Source organism: Balaenoptera physalus (assembly GCF_965194825.1).
Source record: "Balaenoptera physalus genome assembly, chromosome: 10".
Taxonomy (NCBI): domain Eukaryota; kingdom Metazoa; phylum Chordata; class Mammalia; order Artiodactyla; family Balaenopteridae; genus Balaenoptera; species Balaenoptera physalus.
In genome coordinates this window covers 16,026,393-16,032,584 of record NC_138889.1, presented here as the reverse complement: position 1 = coordinate 16,032,584, position 6,192 = coordinate 16,026,393, and positions in this window count along the sequence as shown.

The following is a 6,192-nucleotide window of genomic DNA, read 5'->3' as shown; positions in this document are numbered from 1 at the left end:
TGGCATGATATACTTAAAGTGATGAAAGGGAAGAACCTACAACCAAGATTACTCTACCTGGTAAGGATCTCATTTAGATTCGATGGAGAAATCAAAACCTTTACAGACAAACAAAAGCTAAGAGAATTCAGCACCACCAAACCACCTCTACAACAAATGCTAAAGGAACTTCTCTAAGTGGGACACACAAGAGAAGAAAAGGACCTACAAAAACAAACCCAAAACAATTAAGACAATGGTGATAGGAACATACATATCGATAATTACCTTAAACGTGAATGGATTAAATACTCCAACCAAAAGACACAGGCTCACTGAATGGATACAAAAACAAGACCCATATATATGCTGTCTACAAGAGACCCACTTCAGACCTAGGGACACATACAGACTGAAAGTGAGGGGATGGGAAAAGATATTCCATGCAAATGGAAATCAAAAGAAAGCTGGAGTAGCAGTACTCATATCAGATAAAATAGACTTTAAAATAAAGAATGTTACACGAGACAAGGAAGGACACGACATAATGATCAAGGGATCAATCCAAGAAGAAGATATAACAATTATAAATATATATGCACCCAACATAGGAGCACCTCAATACATAAGGCAACTGCTAACAGCTATAAAAGAGGAAATCAACAGTAACACGATAATAGTGGGGGACTTTAACACCTCACTTACACCAATGGACAGATCATCCAAAGTGAAAACAAATAAGGAAACAGAAGCTTTAAATGACACAATAGACCAGATAGATTTAATTGATATTTATAGGACATTCCAACCAAAAACAGCAGATTACACTTTCTTCTCAAGTGCGCATGGAACATTCTCCAGGATAGATCACATCTTGGGTCACAAATCAAGCCTCAGTAAATTTAAGAAAATTGAAATCATATCAAGCATCTTTGCTGACCACAACACTATGAGATTAGAAATGAATTACAGGGGAAAAAACGTAAAAAACACAAACACATGGAGGCTAAACAATACATTACTAAATAACCAAGAGATCACTGAAGAAATCAAAGAGGAAATCAAAACGTACCTAGAGACAAAAGACAATGAAAACACGATGATCCAAAACCTATGGGATGCAGCAAAAGCAGTTCTAAGAGGGAAGTTTATAGCTATACAAGCCTACCTAAAGAAACAAGAAAAATCTCAAGTAAACAATCTAACCTTACACCTAAAGGAACTAGAGAAAGAAGAACAAACAAAACCCAAAGTCAGCAGAAAGAAAGAAATCATAAAGATCAGAGCGGAAATAAATGAAATAGAAACAAAGAAAACAATAGCAAAGATCAATAAAACTAAAAGCTGTTTCTTTGAGAAGATAAACAAAATTGATAAGGCATTAGCCAGACTCATCAAGAAAAAGAGGACTCAAATCAATAAAATTAGAAATGAAAAAGGAGAAGTTACAACAGACACCGCAGAAATACAAAGCATCCTAAGAGACTACTACAAGCAATTCTATGCCAATAAAATGGACAACCTGGAAGAAATGGACAAATTCTTAGAAAGGTATAACCTTCCAAGACTGAACCAGGAAGAAACAGAAAATATGAACAGACCAATCACAAGGAATGAAATTGAAACTGTGATTAAAAATCTTCCAACAAACAAAAGTCCAGGACCAGATGGCTTCACAGGTGAATTCTATCAAACATTTAGAGAAGAGCTAACACCCATCCTTCTCAAACTCTTCTAAAAAATTGCAGAGGAAGGAACACTCCCAAACTCATTCTATGAGGCCACTATCACCCTGATACCAAAACCAGACAAAGATACTACAAAAAAAGAAAATTACAGACCAATATCACTGATGAATATAGATGCAAAAATCCTCAACAAAATACTAGCAAACAGAATCCAACAACACATTAAAAGGATCATACACCACGATCAAGTGGGATTTATCCCAGGGATGCAAGGATTCTTCAATATACGCAAATCAATCAATGTGATACACCATATTAACAAATTGAAGAATAAAAACCATATGATCATCTCAATAGATGCAGAAAAAGCTTTTGACAAAATTCAACACCCATTTATGATAAAAACTCTCCAGAAAGTGGGCATGGAGGGAACCTACCTCAACATAATAAAGGCCATATAGGACAAACCCACAGCAAACATCATTCTCAATGGTGAAAAACTGAAAGCATTTCCTCTAAGATCTGGAACGAGACAAGGATGTCCACTCTCACCACTATTATTCAACATAGTTTTGGAAGTCCTAGCCATGGCAATCAGAGAAGAAAAAGAAATAAAAGGAATACAAATTGGAAAAGAAGAAGTAAAACTGTCAGTGTCTGCAGATGACATGATACTATACATAGAGAATCCTAAAAATGCCACCAGAAAACTACTAGAGCTAATCAATGAATTTGGTAAAGTTGCAGGATACAAAATTAATGCACAGAAATCTCTTGCATTCCTATACACTAATGATGAAAAATCTGAAAGAGAAATTATGGAAACACTCCCATTTACCATTGCAACAAAAAGAATAAAATACCTAGGAATAAACCTACCTAGGGAGACAAAGGACCTGTATGCAGAAAAGTATAAGACACTGATGAAAGAAATTAAAGATGATACCAACAGATGGAGAGATATACCATGTTTTTGGATTGGAAGAATCAATATTGTGGAAATGACTATACTATCCAAAGCAATCTACAGATTCAATGCAATCCCTATCAAATTACCAATAGCATTTTTTACGGAACTAGAACAAATCATCTTAAAATTTGTATGGAGACACAAAAGACCCCGAATAGCCAAAGCAGTCTTGAGGGAAAAAAACGGAGCTGGAGGAATCAGACTCCCTGATTTCAGAATATACTACAAAGTTGCAGTAATCAAGACAATACGGTACTGGCACAAAAACAGAAACATAGATCAATGGAACAAGGTAGAAAGCCCAGAGATAAACCCACACACCTATGGTCAACTAATCTCTGACAAAGGAGGCAAAGATATACAATGGAGAAAAGACAGTCTCTTCAACAAGTGGTGCTGGGAAAACTAGACAGCTACATGTAAAAGAATGAAATTAGAATACTCCCTAACACCATACACAAAAATAAACTCAAAATGGATTTGAGACCTAAATGTAAGACTGGACACTATAAAACTCTTAGAGGAAAACATAGGAAGAACACTCTTTGACATAAATCACAGCAAGACCTTTTTTGATCCACCACCTAGAGTAATGGAAATAAAAACAAAAATAAACAAATGGGACCTAATGAATCTTCAAAGCTTTTGCACAGCAAAGGAAACCATAAACAAGATGAAAAGACAACCCTCAGAATGGGAGAAAATATTTGCAAACGAATCAACGGACAAAGGATTAATCTCCAAAATATATAAACAGCTCATGCAGCTCAATATTAAAGAAACAAACAACCCAATCCAAAAATGGGCAGAAGACCTAAATAGACATTTCTCCAAAGAAGACATACAGATGGCCAAGAAGCACATGAAAAGCTGCTCAACATCACTAATTATTAGAGAAATGCAAATCAAAACTACAATGAGGTATCACCTCACACCAGTTAGATGGGCATCATCAGAAAATCTACAAACAACAAATGCTGGAGAGGGTGTGGAGAAAAGGGAACCCTCTTGCACTGTTGGTGGGAATGTAAACTGATACAGCTACTATGGTGAAAAATATGGAGGTTCCTTAAAAAACTAAAAATAGAATTACCATATGACCCAGCAATCCCACTACTGAGCATATACCCAGAGAAAACCGTAATTCAAAAAGAAACATGCACCCCAATGTTCATTGCAGCACTATTTACAATAGCCAGGTCATGGAAGCAACCTAAATACCATCAACAGATGAATGGATAAAGAAGTTTTGGTACATATATACAATGGAATATTACTCAGCCATAAAAAGGAATGAAATTGAGTCATTTGTTGAGACGTGGATGGATCTAGAGACTATCATACAGAGTGAAGTAAGTCAGAAAGAGAAAAGGAAATATCGTATATTAACACATGTATGTAGAACCTAGAAAAATGGAACAGATGAACCATTTTGCAGGGCAGAAGTTGAGACACAGATGTAGAGAACAAACGTATGGACACCAAGGGGGGAAAACTGCGGGGGGGTGGGGGGGGGTGGGGATGGTGGTGTGTTGAATTGGGCGATTGGGATTGACATGTATACAGTGATGTGTATAAAATTGTTGACTGATTAAGAAAAAGAAAAAAAATAATAGTTGGGGACTTTAATACCCCACTCTCAACAATGGATAGATCATCCAGACAGAGAATCAGTAACAGTGGGTTTGAACAAGACTACAGACCGAGTGAACCTAACAGACATATACAGATGTTCTGACAACAGCAGAATATACATTCTTCTCAAGTGCACATGGAACATTTTCTAGGATAGACTGTACATTAGGCTATAAAACAAGTCTTAGAAAATTCAAGGAGACTGAAATCATACCAAGTATCTTCTCTGACAACAATGGTATGAAACTAGAAATCAATAAGAAGAGGAAAAATGGAAAATTCACAAATACATGGAAATTAAATAACACTTCTGAACAAGCAATGGACTAAAGAAGAAATTAAAGGGGAAATAATAGAGTATCTTGAGATAAATGAAAATGGAAACACAACATACCAAAACTTATGGAATGCAGCAAAAACAGTTCTAAGGAGGAAATTCATAACAATAAAAGCCTACATTAAGAAGCAAGAAAGAGCCCAAATAAACAACCTAACTCTATGCCTTAAGGAGCTGGGGGAAAAAAAAAAGAGAAAGAAAAAAATGAGCCCAAAGTTAGCAGAAGGAAGGAAATAGTAAAGATTAGAGTAGGAGTAAATGAAATAGAGGATAGGAAAATAATAGAAAAGATTAACCAAACTAAGAGTTGTTTCTTTAGAAAGATAAACAAAATTAACAAACATGTAGCTCGAATAACCAGGGAAAAAAGAGAGAGGACCCAAATCAAAATTATAAATGAAAAAGGAGACATTACAACTGATTCCCCACAAATACAAAGGATCCTAAGAGACTACTGTGAATAACTATACACCAAAAAACTGGACAACCTAGAAGAAATGGAAGAATTCTTAGAAATATACAAACCAGCAAGACAGAATCAAGAAGAAATAAAAAGTCTGAATAGACCAATTACTAGTGATGAGATTGAACCAGTGATTAAAAAAAGACCTCCCAATGAAGAAAAGTCCAGGACCAGATGGCTTCACTGGTGAATTTTACTAAACACATTTAAAGAATTAACAATCCTTCTCGAATTCTTCCAAAAAAATTAAGAGTTGGGAATGCTCCCAAACTTATTTTACGAGGTCAATGTTACCCTGATATCAAAGCCAGAAAAAGATGCTACCAGAATCGAAAACTACAGGCCAATAACCCTGATGAATATAGAAGCAAAAAATTTCAATAAAATACTAGCAAACTGAATTCAGCAGCACATTAAAAGGATCATTCACCATGATCAAGTGGGATTTATTCGTGGGATGCAAGGATGATTCAACATATACAAATCAATAAATGTGATGTATCACATTAATAGAATGAAAGAAAAAAAACCATGTGATCTCCTCAATGGACACATAAAAAGCATTTGACAAAATTCAACATTCATTCAGGATAAAAACTCTAAAGAAATTAGGTATAGTAGAAATGTACTTCAACATAATAAAGGCTATTTATGATAAGCTCAAAGCTAACTTAATGCTCAATGGTCAAATGTTGGAAGTTTTCCTCTAAGATCAAGACTAAGACAAGAGTGCCCACCCTCATTACTCCTATTCAACGGAGGTGATCAGTCAAGAAAAGAAATAAAAGGCATCAGAATTATAAAGTAAGAAGTAATATTGTCTCTATTTGTAGATGACATGATTTTACATACAGAAAATCATAAAAACTCCACCAAAAAACTATTAGATCTAATCAATGACTTCAGTAAAGTTGCAGGATACAAAATCAACATACAAAAAATCATTAGTATTTCTATATGCTAACAAAAAATTATCTGAAAATGAAATATAGAAAAGATCCATTTATACAATAGCAACAAAACCAATAAAATACTTAGGGATAAACTAAGGAGGTGAAAGATCTCTATTCTGAAAACTACAAGACGTTGATTAAAGAAATTGAGGAAGACACAAATAAAT